General features: G+C 42.4%; 1 protein-coding gene across 1 annotated transcript in view; it reads left to right on the top strand.

Moving 5' to 3' along the window:
- The first annotated feature begins 3,523 nt into the window (after positions 1 to 3,523).
- MGAT4C (MGAT4 family member C) overlaps positions 3,524 to 17,343 on the top strand; it is a 156,804-nt gene continuing 142,984 nt past the window's right edge. The window contains exon 1 of the mRNA XM_089652410.1: positions 3,524 to 3,831. The gene's annotated coding sequence lies outside the window, so the exon portion shown is untranslated. The remainder of the gene's footprint in view (positions 3,832 to 17,343) is intronic.

The following is a 17,343-nucleotide window of genomic DNA, read 5'->3' as shown; positions in this document are numbered from 1 at the left end:
AAAATTTTAAAAATGTCATTTTTTTCTAAATGAATTTTACATAGTAAAACATTGCTGTTTCAAACCATTTCACATACATTTTGTCCCTAGTGCTTTGTCCATTCCCCTGTCTGCATTTTGACTGTTCTTTCTGCCTGGAAACTTAGAAAAGTCCATGGCGTCCAAAAAGCGTCCCTTTAGGTCAAAAGCGGTTTTAGACCAGCTAGAGAACAGCGATAGTAAATCAGAACCACTTGCAGAATTGAGTGATAATGATTTGTGGGGAAATTCGTCATCAGACACTGAAAACGATTTTGCGACTTTGCTCAGTGATGTGCGAACTTGGCGCTATATTTCAAATTTCAGTGTTTTTGGTTTGATTATATTATTGAATTAAATGTATTATTATGATATTATTATACGTTATGATTATTTATTAAATTTTAATTTATGATTTTGTGTTTCAAATTTTATCATACCCGGGATGTTTAATAGACTCTTGTTCGGACAGATTTCAGTGAGTTATTCCTAAAAATTACAGCCTACAATAAAAAAACTACATATTTCCATGCAAAATAATGGTACTGCTTTCAGCACCAAAAATCTGAAATAATCATACCGCTAAGGAGGTTAAAGAGGAAGATTTCCAGGACTTTGCTATGACCTACTTGGCTGCTGTGGTAACTTGTAGAATGAGTTTAAATTGCGAATTGGTTACGCCAGGAGGGCGCAGGTTGAGTAGAGCTGTTATCGGATTTGGTTGAAGCGTGTTAGCGCTAAGTTTGGATAGTATGCTGAAGACGTTAGTCCAGAAGGTTTGAGTGATTGGGCAGTCCCACCAGATATGGTAATGTGTTCCTAGGTCCACACAGCCTCTAAAGCATGTGGGGGAATAATTTGGAGTGTATTTTGCAATTCTCGCTGGGACCAAATACCAACGGCATAAAACTTTATAATTGGTTTCCAAAGCTACAATATTCTGTGAGGAGGATTTCGTGGCCAATCAGCTTCTAACCTCAGCTTGTTCAATTAGGTTTCGACAATAAAACCTGAAAGCTGATTGGTTTCAATGCAGAATTCCATCAGATTTTACACCATGCAGTTTTAGTTATTAAACCCCAATAAGTTTCAAAATGCAGAATTCCACAGCAACCAATCAAATTGCACTTATTAGACAAATCAAATTGCACCTACAGAATAATAAAAAGTATTTCTGTTTGATGTATGCACTTGTTTTAAACTTAAAATCCTGATTGTGTAATAAACAGAAACTATATGAGTTATAGGAAATTATAAAAAAAAAATCAAATAAATAGTAGCTTATGCTTAAAATGGTAGTAAACTCTATGAATAAAAAATGTCGGACTCGGGTGGTTTAAGCCATAATGTGCTAGTATGCACCGCAGAATTGCCTTAAACTGAAGCACTCCAGTGGAGTGCTGTCACTGTTGAGAGGGCTTCCACCTTCACCTTCACCTTCCTTCCAGGTTTGTGAGCTCTGGTCATTTGACATACCCTGACACACATACTCAGTGTGCTGTCAATTTAAAGCACGGTGCACATAAGCCGTGATATCCCCAGATGCTTCCATTGTGAATATTTCCTAAAAACTGCAAGTTTTGGAGATATTCACTGCACCTACAGGTAAGACTTATTTTAGGCTCACCTGTAGGTACAAGTTCAAAAGCGGAGTTTACTACCACATTAAGACTCAATGTTTAACCACTTGACAACTGCACTATAACCAAACGACGGCTACAGCCCAGTTGTCCAGTTTTGGGAGGGCATCCGTAGACATCCTCCCAGAACGTGCCCCCTGCGCACCCCCAGCAGCATGTCAGTGAGTGCTGTGACCCGGCACAGCTGATCACATGACAAGATAAAAAGCCAATCACAGTGGTCTTTTAACACGTGATCAGCGGTGTCTAATGACATACAGTAGCAGATCACAAAGTAAATACAGTTGGCGGTTATCGGCTGCACTTTCCTCACGCTCTCACAGCATGAGGAAAGTACTGTTGATAACTGGCAAATGTGACAGAGGAGATCTGCACTGATAATCGGTACCCTGATTATCAGTGCCGCCCATCAGTGCCACACATCAGTGCCACCCATCAGTGCAGCTCATCAGTGCCTCCAATCAGTGCCATCAGTGCTGCCAGTCAATGCTGTCAGTCATTGCTGCCAGTCAGTGCCACCCATCAGTGCCGCCTATCAGTGCCCATCATTGTTGTATATCAGTGCAGCATCATCAGTGCCTCTTCATCAATGCCCACCAGTGCTGCCTCAGCAGTGCAGCCAATCAGTGCCCATCACTGCTACCTATCAGTGCCACCTCATCAGTGCCCATCAGTGCTGCCTATTAGTGCAGCCTCATCAGCGCACATCCGTGAAGGAGAAAAATTACCTGTTTGCAAACTTTTATAATAGTAACAAAGAAAACCTTTTTTTTTTTAATTGTTTGCTCTTTTATGTTTATTGTGCAAAAAATAAAAACCCCAGTGGCAATTAAATGTCACCAAAAGAAAGCTCTATTTGTCTGAAAAAAAATAAAAATGTATTTTGGATACAGTGTTGCATGACTGCGTAATTGTCGTTCAAAGTGCAACAGCGCTGAAAGCTGAAAAATGGCCTGGGCAGGGAGGGGGTAAAAGTGCTCGGTAGGTAAGTGGTTAAAGTGAAAACAGGTTCACATAATTTATTTCACTACACTTTAATAAATTTCCCATTATATCCTACACTATATTGCAAAAAAGCATGGAAAGAAGGTTATATGGGTTCCAATGGCATGGCTCACACCAGCGCAGTGCATTCCAATGCTTTTTAGTTCCAGAAAAAAGTACAACATGATTCTTTTTTCCTGCACAGAACTGTACTGGAATGCAGTAAAAATAATCAAAAGCACATCAAAAAAGCACCTGACCCCAGTACAGTGGAAAAAAAACAGGAAGCAAAGGAAAATCATTGTCTTGATGAAAATAAAGATTTTTCAAATAAAAAGACCCCAAAAAAGGAGGGAAAAAGCATCTGGAACTCATGTAGAAACACATATTAAAAAAAAGCATAAAAAATACACTGGAATGAAAAAAGCGTTAAAAAAAGTGCATGCAGAAACGCAGCTGGAACAGATCTGCAGGATGTTTTTGTGGTATGAATTGGCACTTAATCTATAGACCAATGTCAGCATGCAAATTCACAATAATAATGCAATCATGCAAATCAACTATTGTGAAAAATATTGTCTTGATACCCCTTAATCTTATATTTCCTTCCTAAAGTCATTGTTGTTCATTGCTTGTTCTTCCCATACATAAACAACTATTAAAAGTCAAGACTTACATTTTTCAGACATTTCCATACAAATAGGAATAACAATTAAAAACATAAATTACAAGGAAAAATGAACTAAAATATTAGTTTGAATACATGGAAAGATCTTTTTATGCTGTACATTTAAAAATATGGTGTGTGTTTTGTTAGGTAGTTTCAGTACTGCTATCTGAGCCTCTTCATTTCAATGTTATTCTACTCCCCATTCCAGATATGCAAGCACTATAGCAGTGATCCGCCTTTTGAAATGGTGCTGCAAGCTTAGGGTTAAGATATTATTCCAGGTAACAAAAGCCAATGAGAGTACACCGAGATGATGTTTGTGACATCATCTCACAGAGTAGCTAGAACAGCTGAGGTAGCTTTCAGCTTCAGCACCATTGCTATTATGATGGATGTTTACATCTCTTCATTGAGAGCCAATTATCTCGCTTTTGTGTGAGGCCCAAGGATCACTCATGCTGCCCGTCTGGATACAGCAGTCTTGGATCTAGCTGAACGAATAGCTTCTCTCTGTGCATGGTAAGGGAGCCTTTTCTTTTTTGTCTTCGCCTAGATATTCTAGCTGATGTGTGTGTAACGTGCAGGGGAAAATGCTGGCACATCCCAGTGCTTTAGTACTAGGGAGACTTAGCAGCTATAGCATTTTGCAGTTTTCTGCTGCTGTTTTAAATAGGTTTATCTGCATGCCAGTATAGTATTCATTTCAATCCCACTTGATTAAAAAAGAAGTACATTTGCAAAATTGTTTTCTGATTTAGCTTATTGAAAAATGCTGCTTCCTTGAACCTACAGGCTATGTTAATAAATGGTCAGTGGTGTAGAAAAACATAACATTTTGTATGATGTGATGGAGCATGTATTATGAGCAATAAATATGACATGCTGGCTGACTTGGTGATAATTTGACATTTACAAGGTAATAAGTTATTTAAGTTCTCATGCAAGTTGAAGTAGGCTTGTTCACCTTTCGAGGAATTCACAGCAGATGGATACAAGCAATGAAGCATATTGGATGGAGAGATGAGAAACCAATAGATGCATTTTACACCTTTTTATATATATATAGCTACACAGAATTTCCAGGGTTGTAATTATGTAGAAAAAAAAGCAAGGCTCTACTGATGTTTATGGAAGTCTGTTTTATGTTTGTAGTGGCATTTTCCAGCCACTTCATTTCACAGAAAGAAAAAGCAATATTTAGGCTTCAGAGCTGATGTGGATTTAAGAGATTAACAATGACATTGACACTGACAAATCAGATACAATAAGAGATTTAATTGACTGAGTGAGTACTCTGGATGCTAGATGAATGATCCAGTAATCAGTGGAACTAAGCAAGAGCTGAACCTACAGGATAAACTCTTTTCACATTTCTCCAAAGATTCTTTATCAGTGATATTAAAGAACAATTCATATATGTGAGCTTTTAATTCTTTATTGTTTGGTTTGCAGCAGACAGTGTAATCATTTAAGATACCAAGAGCATGCTCCTACAAAGTACTTGATTACCTGTATGCTAAATATGATACAAAAGGACAATTGCTTTCATGATTCATGTAATATGCAGGTTCTGCTAACATCTGACCTTTCTAAATATCACATTATTCTTTTTTTTCTGTTAGAGTTCAATATACCGGAACAATAATTCTTATTTATGTGAATGCCAATTCTAGCTTGACAGTCTTATTATGTGTCAGGTGTACTGATGGCATTTTAACAATGCTTATTCAAGGAAGTGCTTTTCAGATTGAGACTAGCTTTTACTATGCTGTGAACATTGATTGTTTTAATTACTATGCAATTTCACACTGTGCATGGCTTTCTTCATCTGGGTGTTTTGCTTTACAAAAAAGAAACCTGACACACTGTACACATTACAACTAAGCTTTGTCCATTCTTGGTAGGTATGGACATTCAAAAAAGACAATTTTTTCATACTCTGATTTAAAGGATCTGTAATCCATGCACACTTATATTACAACTATTACACCAGTATTTTAGTACGTGCATTTGCTTGACATTTACATTTACATTTGCTGTAGAGTTAGTGTTACATGCTATCAGCCATGTCAGGCTAAAGAAGTCTAACAATTGTCAGTTAACAGACTCCAGTTCAGCTTTTGGACAAAGACATCAGCTATAATCACACATTCTCTCTCCCCACAAAGAGTACAGCAAACTAGAAATATAAAGAGAAACTTTATAAATTTGGAAAGGATTTCATAAGTTACTTAATGTAAGCATTTTATTAATATACTGTATATTCACTTAAAAGTATTCATTTAATTATATGTTTCTAAATTTTTTCCATTCTAGATAGAGTTAGGGACGGTTATTAACCACATGTTATTTGCCATCTGTGTCCCATTGGGGAGATCTCCCATCCGTTCCTATTTCTTAGTTGCACTTCCTAGTGAACTACTATCCTGGACCAGGTCAATACATTTTTAAGTAGTGAAGATAGGGTCAGGATGACAGCATGGGAGCATGCTGCACCTTCAAAGAGATCATGTCATACTAAAATAAGATGTCCCTGCAAGAGAAGAGCAATTATACTCAACTCTCAACTGACCCATGTTTCTTACCTCCCCTTTATTCCAGTGTTACTGTGTACACTAGTCTCTTTAAAATATGAAATTTCCAGGAATGTTGGATGCCAGTATACCCCTCTGCAAGTTGTGGTTTTATCCTCTGACCTCTGTATCACTACAGAACTCAGCATTGATGTAAGGGTTTGGGGAGGGAGCCTGTCAGGGCAGGGCTGTGGAACGGACAGGTAGGCCTAGTGGCAGGGTAACGCACTGGCTGACGACAACCACCACCAACAGACTGAAGTCCCTCAGGGCGCGGAGTCTAAGTCCCAGGCTGCCCTTCACCAGGGCCCCTGATGGTGGGGATGGACTTGACGCAACCAGGGACCAGGTCGCGGCCCCCGAGACACCCCAGCTGCGGTAATGGCCGCCGCCAATGGCGTGTAGTTGGTGAGAATGACAATAGCGTAGTCAGACAAGCCGGGTCAATAACAACAGGACAAAACAGTACAGAACAGTAGACAGAGAATCACAGGTCACGGGCCGGGTTCAGCAACAGAAGGTCAGATCAAAGGGAAACGCAGAGAATGGTCTTAGTCACAAGCCGAGTCAGAATACCAGAAGAGTCACGAGCGTATACACAGAGCTGTAGCAAGACAAAGACACAAGACACAAGTGCAAAGAGCATGTGCAGATCCCAGGCTTATATGTACTCAGCCACACCCCTCTGGGGGATGGACCTCAGAGACCTGAAGGCATAAAAGATTCCCATCATGCTCAGCAGAAATCCAAGATGGATGCTAGCACATGGAGTAACATAACCTCTGGGAAAAGGTAGGACCTTGACAGTACCTCCTCCTCAAGGGCCCCTCCCCCTCCGCGGCTCAACAAAAGGTTTCCGAGGAAAGCGGGTATGAAACGCGCGGAGGAGGGCAGGAGCATGGACATCCGCGGAAGGAACCCAGGAACGCTCCTCGGGACCATAACCGCGCCAATGAACCAGGAACTGTAATCGGCCGCGCACCAATCGAGAGTCCAGGATCCGGCTCACCTCATACTCCTCATGACCGTCAACCCGAATGGGACGGGGCCGAGGCAGAGAGGTAGTGAAGCGATTGCAGATCAGAGGTTTCAACAGTGATACATGAAAGATATTGGAGATCCGCATCCCAGGTGGAAGGGCAAGGGCATAGGCCACCGGATTCACCTTGCGGAGAATGCGAAAAGGACCGACAAAACGGGGAGCTAGTTTGGGTGTGGGCACCCGAAGATTGAGGTTACGAGTAGACAACCACACCCGATCGCCGACCTGGTATGAAGGAGCGGGCAACCGTCTGCGATCAGCCTGGAACTTCTGACGCTGAGCCGAGTCCCTCAAAGCCCTCTGGATCTGCCCCCATGAAGAACGCAGGGCAGCAAGATGGTTCTCCACAGCCGGAATGTCCTGTGGTGAGAACCTCTCAGGTAATACCGCGGGTTGGTACCCATAGTTGGCCATGAAGGGGGACATCCCGGAGGAGGAGTTGACCGCTGAGTTCCTGGCAAACTCAGCCCAAGGCAGGAGATCGGCCCAATCGTCCTGATGGTCCGAGATATAACACCGAAGGAATTGTTCTAAGGCCTGATTGGAACGCTCCGCAGCCCCATTGGACTGCGGGTGGTAGGCTGAAGAAAAGGAGAGACTAATGCCCAACTGGGAGCAGAAGGCGCGCCAGAATCTGGACACGAACTGACTCCCGCGGTCCGAGACAATCACCTTGGGCAACCCATGCAGGCGAAAAATCTCCCTGGAAAAGACCGTGGCCAGTTCTTGCGCTGTTGGTAATTTCCTGAGTGGAATACAATGGCACATTTTGGAAAAACGATCGACGACCATGAGGATGACCGTATGACCCCGAGACACAGGGAGGTCTACAATAAAGTCCATGCCCAGGTGTGACCAAGGACGCTCCCCATTGGGAATGGGTTGCAGAAGACCCATTGGAAGATGCCGTGGAGATTTATTCTGGGCACAGATCGAACATGCCGCTACATAAGAGGCGATGTCGGCACGGAGAGTTGGCCACCAGAACAACCGAGAGACGACCCAAGACAACTGGTTCCTCCCCGGATGCCCGGCAGTTTTGGAGTTATGGTAGGTACGCAGCAGACGGGTGCGCAACCCCTCGGGTACAAAACATCTACCCTCCGGTCTCTCGGGAGGAGCGTCAGTTTGAGCCGCCAAAATCTGCTCCCCAAGGGGAGAAGTCAGACTGGTACGAATGGCAGCCAGGATATGATCCGGAGGTATGACCGAGGTTGGCTCAGAGTCCTCCCTGGACAACTCAGAGTATTGCCGCGATAATGCATCAGCCCTGACATTCTTGGAACCAGGCAAATAGGAGACCACATAGTTGAACCGCGACAAGAACAAGGCCCATCTGGCTTGACGGGGTGTCAATCTTTTGGCCTCCGAAAGATAAGTCAGGTTCTTATGATCGGTAAGAATGAGGACCGGAACTGCGGAGCCCTCGAGCAGGTGCCTCCATTCCTTGAGAGCCAGAATGATTGCCAACAACTCCCTATCTCCAATCTGGTAGTTGCACTCTGCAGAGGAAAGCTTCCTGGAGTAGAACCCACAGGGAAGTAGGGGTCCATCGGGCGACCGACGTTGAGACAGGAGAGCGCCTACTCCTGTCTCGGATGCATCAACCTCAAGGACGAAAGGCAATCCAGGATTGGGATGAGACAGTATCGGAGCCGAAGCGAAGGCGGATTTCAGAGCCTCAAAAGCTACGATGGCCTCGGATGGCCACTCGTGAGGATTGCTGCCCTTCTTGGTTAGGTCTGAGAGAGGTTTTGCCAGCGTGGAGAAATTTCTGATGAATTTCCGATAGTAGTTGGCAAAACCTAAAAAGCGCTGAATGGGCCGAAGGCCATTGGGACGAGGCCACTGCAGAACTGCCGAAACCTTCTGAGGGTCCATGGAGAATCCCTCCGCAGAAATGATGTAGCCTAAAAAGGCAACTTGGGATCGATGGAATTCGCACTTCTCAAGTTTACAAAAAAGTTCGTTCTCACGTAATCGTTGCAGCACCTGCTTGACATCCTGGATATGGGACTCCATGGAGGCAGAGTAAACCAGGATGTCATCCAAGTAAACTACCACGCACTGCTGCAACAAGTCACGAAGGACATCATTTATGAATTCCTGAAAAACTGCGGGCGCGTTACACAACCCGAAGGGCATCACCAGGTATTCGTAGTGACCGGTTCTGGTGTTAAACGCGGTCTTCCACTCATCCCCCTGTTTGATCCGTACGAGGTTGTACGCCGCCCTAAGGTCAAGTTTGGTAAAGACTGTTGCCCCCTTAAGGCGGTCGAACAACTCAGTAATCAAGGGAATCGGGTAGGCATTCTTAGTGGTGATTCGATTGAGACCCCTATAATCGATGCAAGGCCTCAATTCACCACCCTTCTTCTTTACAAAGAAAAAGCCCGCTCCTGCTGGGGAAGTAGACTTACGAATGTGCCCCCGGGAAAGCGCATCCGCAACGTACTCCTCCATGGCCTTATTCTCCGCAACCGAGAGAGGATACACCCTGCCACGCGGAGGAGTGGCACCGGGTTGCAAGGATATGGCGCAGTCGTAAGGACGATGAGCAGGTAAGGCACCAGCGCGTACCTTATCAAACACGTCCTGGTACTCCCCATAATCAGTGGGCAACGCAGAGTCTGAGGAGGCACACAACACCTTAACCGGCCCACGGATGCACCCGGCCCCACACTGTGAAGACCACGAGAGAATCTCGGCAGTTTGCCAATTGAAGGTTGGATTGTGCATCTGGAGCCAGGGATACCCCAAAACCACCGAATAGTGCGGAGAAGAAATCACCTGGAAACAGGCCAACTCCCTGTGAACAGCCCCAATAGCTACCTCAACTGGCATAGTCTCGTGGGTAACCTGCGGTGGTTGCAGGGGCCTGCCATCTATCGCCTCGAGAACCAATGGGGTAACTCGAGCCTGCAGGGGAATGGAGTGCTGGGCAGCAAACGAGCTGTCCATAAACAACCCGCCAGCCCCAGAATCTACCAACGCCTGGGCCGTCACCGAGCCCTCCGCCCAAGAGACGACAACGGTGATCAGTGGCTTATCTCTGCGGAACGCCGGGGACGAGGAGACTCCACCCAAGATCTGTCCCCGACAGGATCTCAGGTGCGAGCGTTTCCCGGACGGACCGGACAGGACTGCCGAAAGTGCCCACCAAGACCACAGTACAGGCAGCGACCCTCCCGACGCCGAGCGGCCCGCTCCCCCTCGGAAAGGCGAGCAAACCCCAGCTGCATGGGCTCACCACCAGACAATCTATCCCCAGGAGGCGTGGGAGGAGAGGGAGGAATGGGTGGGATAGAAAACGCAGGTGCCAGTCGATTGGAAGGCCTCCGCAGGCGTTCCTTGAGTGAAGGCCTCTCCCTGAGCCTGGTATCAATCAGGATCAGGAAGGAAATTAGTGCTTCCAGCTCCACAGGCAATTCCTTGGCTGCGATCTCGTCCTTCAATGCATCAGAAAGACCCTGAGAAAACGCAGCCACCAGAGCCTCATTGTTCCAACCCACCTCTGCTGCCAGGGTACGAAACTCTATGGCGTACTCGGCCACGGTCCGTGAACCCTGATGCATAGACATGAGCAGCTTGGCAGCCGAGGCGGAGCGAGCCGGTACATCGAATACCCTACGGAAGGCATCGACAAAACCGGAAAACTCGTGAATCACGGGGTCATTCCTCTCCCATAAGGGATTCGCCCAGGCCAAGGCCTTGTCTGAGAGTAGTGAGATGAGGAAACCCACCTTTGACCTCTCAGTCGGAAAAGCGTAGGGGATTAATTCAAAGTAAATCCCCACCTGGTTAAGGAACCCACGACACTGACTCGGCTCACCCCCAAAGCGCTGTGGAAGAGGGGCTGAACCGGTCATACCTCTGGACACCGCGGGTGCCGCATCAGCCGCGGCGGTAGGCACAGCAAGCGGAACAGCAGCGGGAGCGACCACCGGAGTGACAACCGGCCTAATAACACCAGGAGTAAGGTGCGCGGTGCGTGCCAGCAGAGTTTGCAACGCCTGAGCAAACTGATCCAACAGGAGATCCTGTTGATCCAGTCTGGCAACCAACATAGGAAGTGAAGGCGTACCTGCACCGTCAGGATTCATGGCACTTGTGTAATGTCAGGGCAGGGCTGTGGAACGGACAGGTAGGCCTAGTGGCAGGGTAACGCACTGGCTGACGACAACCACCACCAACAGACTGAAGTCCCTCAGGGCGCGGAGTCTAAGTCCCAGGCTGCCCTTCACCAGGGCCCCTGATGGTGGGGATGGACTTGACGCAACCAGGGACCAGGTCGCGGCCCCCGAGACACCCCAGCTGCGGTAATGGCCGCCGCCAATGGCGTGTAGTTGGTGAGAATGACAATAGCGTAGTCAGACAAGCCGGGTCAATAACAACAGGACAAAACAGTACAGAACAGTAGACAGAGAATCACAGGTCACGGGCCGGGTTCAGCAACAGAAGGTCAGATCAAAGGGAAACGCAGAGAATGGTCTTAGTCACAAGCCGAGTCAGAATACCAGAAGAGTCACGAGCGTATACACAGAGCTGTAGCAAGACAAAGACACAAGACACAAGTGCAAAGAGCATGTGCAGATCCCAGGCTTATATGTACTCAGCCACACCCCTCTGGGGGATGGACCTCAGAGACCTGAAGGCATAAAAGATTCCCATCATGCTCAGCAGAAATCCAAGATGGATGCTAGCACATGGAGTAACATAACCTCTGGGAAAAGGTAGGACCTTGACAGAGCCATGGTACATGGCAGGGAATGTGGGCATCCAACACTTCTGAAAGTGTCAAATGTTAAGGAGACAGTAACATTGGAACAGGCAAGTGTTGTCAACAGCTCTAGAGACTGATGGAGGCAGTAGCTCTGGAAAGGAGAGAAGGCAGGAGACAGGGATCACTGAAAAAAATGAGTATATTACCTATTCTCTTGTAAGGACCTTTCACCTGTGTTTTTTTTGTAACCTGACAGTGTAGTCTTAAAACCCAAGTGAACTGTGGAAGCTCCCGTATTTCTATCCTAACAAGTTCTCTCTAAATTCAGGCTGTGCAAAGCTCATATAAGGTCTGCTAGAGCATTCTTTAGATATCTAAAGAAAGACAGGCTGGTCAGTTTATTACTTGCACCAGTTATATTTGTAGATCCTACTAGCAGTTCAGTTATACTCTATATGGATAAAATATATTTGCAGTTTACTCTTTTTTGATCTTTTAAATTTAGAGTAAAAAGCCCAATATATATGTTCAAATGAAAAGAACAGCCTAAACTTGCTGTTAATATTTGACTTCAATTACAATTCATTTTCCTACACAGTATTAGAAGCACGAATACAAGACACAATTGTCTAATTAGTTTGTTAAGATTCAAGGGGTTTGGAGTCACCACTTATGATATCTATCAATCTATTGCAGGATGAAGTGTGGTGTATCTCAACTACTGCAATTACAGATGATAGAATAATTAAGCTCTCTTGCTAGCAATTCACCCAATCTGGTTCCACATTTTGATTCCCTAAGCATCGGTTGATCCCGCGTAATGAAAATTACCAAATCACCGGAAATGTTTATTTAAAAATCGTGACCTTTTTTTTAAAATAACAGTACACACACACACACATTACACACATATAGTACACACCAAGAGTTTCCTTTAAACTGGCCATACACTGTTAGTTTTCAGCCAGCGAGGTGGATACAAGAATCAGGTCTGACAGTGGCACCCGCCATTGTCAGAATGCACTAATCAGCAGCTGCAATTGATTGGTTGCAGCTGTTGATCAATGGAAAACTTTCCAACATGTCCCTTTGACAGAATTCATTTAAACGATTGACTTCTGTTGAGTAAAGGAGTCCAAGCTGCGATCGAAATTTGTCCAGTCCGGTGTATGGCCAGCTTTAATGAGAACATATGTCATGTTTTGCTTCCCGTTTTACTTTCCCTCAGCACTCAGGAAGTGAGGGGAATCTCCCAAACAATATCTGTCAGCCCCTATTTAAATGATTCTTTTATGATCCTTGGTAATGGGGACCAAATTATAAAATTCTGGGAGTTTACCATTGTTCAGGTCCAATGCTCAAACTGAAGTTTAATTGTGGTTGCAAACAATGCATTGTAGGCACAACAGTCCCTTGTAAATACATAGAAGTGTTTTGTAAAAGCTTACCAGAATCCTGTGGTTCTGTTACTTCTACTACTGATTGATATCAACTGATTTAGGATAGTTTCTGATGGCTTATATATTTGCTAACCAAATGTTTGTAGCATTTTCTGGCATTTGGTAAGCTTTTAGTAAGTGTTAATAAAGTGGTCCTAAATGCTAATAAACAACTCACAAAGTAGCCAATAATAAGACAATAATAAATGCTTGAATGCCACCTAACAACCACATGGTAGTCACTCCTGTTATTTTAATGGGGCAAATTGGAGTGAGCACTAATAATTATTAGAAAATTCCGTTGGGCAATTGAGTAATTATCTTGAATTAAGCCATGTCTCCATCACTGGTATACACTGTCAGATTGTTAGAGGGAAACTCAGCGTGCTACAGTTAAAGTGCAAAGATCCCATGCATTATTTTTTATACTTTTTTTTTTTTACAAAATTGTAAAATGAAGAAGTTCTTGTCTCTACTGCTAATACTGAGTTTTAAAAGTCAATGTCTGCCTTTTTTTAACGATTAGCTTGCATATCAAATCAAAATGTAATGGTCCAGTGGAGATGGAACATCTTACCAGCAATTAAAGATGGTAGTGTTTGCTATTATGAATCTATGGAAAGTGCTAGCTGTTACAAACTTACTTGCTTTAGTGATCTGTTTTATATAGCATCGTGCGGTGTGGTCATTGTTGAGCTCATATGCCGCAGGACAAATTTGCTGTCAATTCACACTGAATCCAACTTTGAAATTGTGCAACTTCACTTGAATTCACACAATTTCAAAGCCACATGTCAGTGAGACTTTAGGTGAGACTTCAGTGAGACTTCATGCACAGCCGTCTGTGCAAGTCGCACCTGAAATTGGAAAAAATAACGCAGGAACCTTTAATCAGTACAGCATCACAAATCGGAGTCGCACCAATTTGAATGGTTCCATTGCAGACAATAGGGTGCGACTTCTCATGCAATTTGAAACTGTCAAATCACATGACATGCTGCACTGGTGTGAACTAGGGTTTAGGGTCTATTAGCTACCAAAACATTAGTTAAAACTTTAAACTTATAAATAAATAAAAACAATTATGGAAATCCATTAATACTCTCAAGGAGATCTAGTGCCAGGTGGAGCATATATTAATCTTGACTTGGACAGACATCGATGCCCTATGTCTGGGATTAAAATTACAGTTCATTGGGCTCCAAAAGGGCACAGGTATAAAATTAAAACTAACACAGGTACTTGCCAGCACTGTTTTTATGTTAGACATTTTTTAAAGTAGCACAGAGTTACTCTACATTATTCTTTATCAAAGTGGTTACCTACCTTTGTTGGCTAAAGATGTGTTAAAAATAGGAAGGACATGTGTGTAAACTCAGTATGCATCACTATTTATATTTTTCTAAAAAGTAAAACTATCACTATGTGTTATATTTTATACCATAAAACAAGCAATTGAGCAAATTACGAAATCTATAGACATGTGCAATTTTTTTTTTCTTACAAAACTAAATTTAGACAAAATTTTCATTATTCAGAAGCACCTTAATCTCCGAATCACAATAACAATGAATTCCACCAAATCTGAAATAAAAAAATTATAATGACGATAACAAATTCAGTTTGATTCATTGGTTTGTGACTTCAGACGTTATTGAGTTCAATATTATGTGTCACACTCTGTATTGTTATGAACAACAAATTTACAAAACGAATCCAAATATATGAAACTAATTCCGAAAATGAATCAATCTAACATAATGAATATGATGAAAGAAAATTATTTACTTAATAAAAGAATCTGAAACTAAACTCTAGAAATCACCAATGAGTTCATTGTAAGTTATTTTCTCTTCAGGAAATGTATACATATAATTTTCCACTTGGAGCCTGTCATTTGTTTTATGCATACTGTAAGTCAATTCCCCCAGGAATGTAGATAATACATATGCCTCAGCACATACACAACTCAAGCTGGAATTATCTAATAACATGATCATTTAACTGATTTAAGTAATGTTATGCATCAAACAATGTAAAGGCACCTTTGTAGAACAGTTGGTCTTTACTAGAATACCAAAACCTTGCGTAAAGTGATCGGAAATCCCTCCAATGTAAGAGTAAATCCCCACATAGACAATTGTAAGCTGAACAGGTATCCTCATTGGAATTCTTTCTCTTTATTCCTGTTCTGGTGACTACTATAAAATTGTATTTCCTATTACTTGCTGTTCTAGTGACATTGATCAATTAGAGTGGTTGAATCTCTCCAGCAGAGACCTAGAGAGCAGTAAAAGCCTGAACAAGTTTCTAAACCTTCCAAAACAAACAAAGCAAAATATACTTTTTAAGATACTTAAATACGGTACATTTTATTTTTTCAAACCTACTTTTGCAGTGTATTCCCCACAAATCAATATGCAGTAAAAGCCAAAATTAGTCAAATTATAAATAAAGGGACATATTTGAAAAAAGAAGAACAAGTTGTGATTTAATAAAGAACTTATTGCCAGGCTTAATTTTCATAAAATTCAATGCATGGCAAAAGTAAGGTGGATAACTGAATAATTGCAATGCAATACTTTACGGCACTCAATCACATGGTATGAGATTTTAATGTTTACTTTAATATCTTTCTACCCACCCAATTTTATTTCTCCTTTCTCCCTATCCATATTCCATATTTGCTGATGCTGATGTCCATAACTACATCATTCGGTATATTAGTACCAAAAACCTAAGTAAGAAAACTATATACCTAAATATTCATAAGTAACATACAGCCACATATACAAAATTTGCATGTAATCCTCAGAAAAAATACCAGAAAATCTTGCGCTTCCTTGATTTACAGCACATACAAACATGCAATGATATTCTAGCAATGACTATAATGTTTTAGGCTAGTCCATTTAGTTACTAAAGTTATACTATACAGAACCATATAACTGAACAAATGAGTGAACTTTGTGTGACTCTAGAGTGACTCAGAAATAGTTAGAGTGACTCTAATTTGTGAAAGGTCCCATTCATAAACCAAGGTACCAAAAATTTACCCAGTAAGTGATTTTCAAGGAAAACTTTTAAACATTGGAAAACCAGTTTGCCATGGACGTCTCTGAATGTCATCATAAAAAATGGAGGAAAAGACCACTGGCCAAGACCGTTAGCTTTTTTTTTTTATTTCCCCAAGGCAAGAGAGGTGCTAGTGACATCTATGGTTTGCATACACATGAACAAACATAGGTGCAAATTGGGGGAATAATAGATTACATGGTGGTCAGATTGCTAATAAATATCACCTCTCAGGTTCATAGTCCTCTCCAAACTGAGCTTTAAAATAGAAAGGGTATCAACTAAATTGTTATGTTTTTGCAAGTGTAAAATACTAAATTATGCACATAATTCTGTGTGCCTCATCTGCTTTTAACGTACAGCTTCTGTCTGCCTTTTAATAAGTAGTTACTCCCTAGCTAGCAGTGAATAAATTTGCTTATAGGATGCATTCCAGCTTCCAATAAATAAGTCCCATTCTACAATGTGCATATATGCAGGAAACTGCACATTTAGCACTACCTTAGTGCACTAAAAGCTTTTAGTGTTGCCTTTTGATTTACAGTGTAGTCCATTGCCAGCTATAACGTAATGGGATATAGAGTACCAGAAGCAGTATCCCCAAGTGCTAAAAGAGAGAGAAAATAGCAACTTATGCAAATCATGTATTAATCAGAAATGAGAACAGCAATCACTGCATTTACTGGACAAAAATGGTAATATAAAGTTTTGATGAAAGCTGCATGTAAAATGTTGTCAAAGACCAGACTTATTCAGTGAGGCAATGCAAAGTTCTTTAATCATGCATGTAGTGCAGCAACCCAGAGCCGAGATTTTTGTAGTCGATCAGTAAAAAGATGAATTCTGATGTTCCTGTGATTTACTGCACTTTGCACAACCATTGCCCTTATTGAACTAGTCTGTATATATGTCTGTGTTTCTTATAAAGGATTTCTTGACCACACAGAATATGATTATTGCTATAATGTCAATAAGAAAATACTTTTATCATTTGGATTATTTAAACTCAACTGTTTTAAAATAACTGAAGTTATTCATGTTTTTCAAGTACCTGTCCTAGATTATATAAGCATGCATTCTTAAAAGAAACCTAACAGCAAAGAAATATGGAACTTTCATTGCTGTCTTGTTTTTAGAACTGTAAGCTTTGGGGCTTTCCTCTCATCTCTATATCACTGC

This window comes from Staurois parvus, unplaced genomic scaffold, assembly GCF_062004578.1.
Source record: "Staurois parvus isolate SC_StPar_1 unplaced genomic scaffold, SC_StPar_1.0 ptg000025l, whole genome shotgun sequence".
NCBI lineage: Eukaryota > Metazoa > Chordata > Amphibia > Anura > Ranidae > Staurois > Staurois parvus.
The sequence above is the reverse complement of the archived record's forward strand: the minus strand, read 5'-3'. Positions and strand labels throughout refer to the sequence as shown.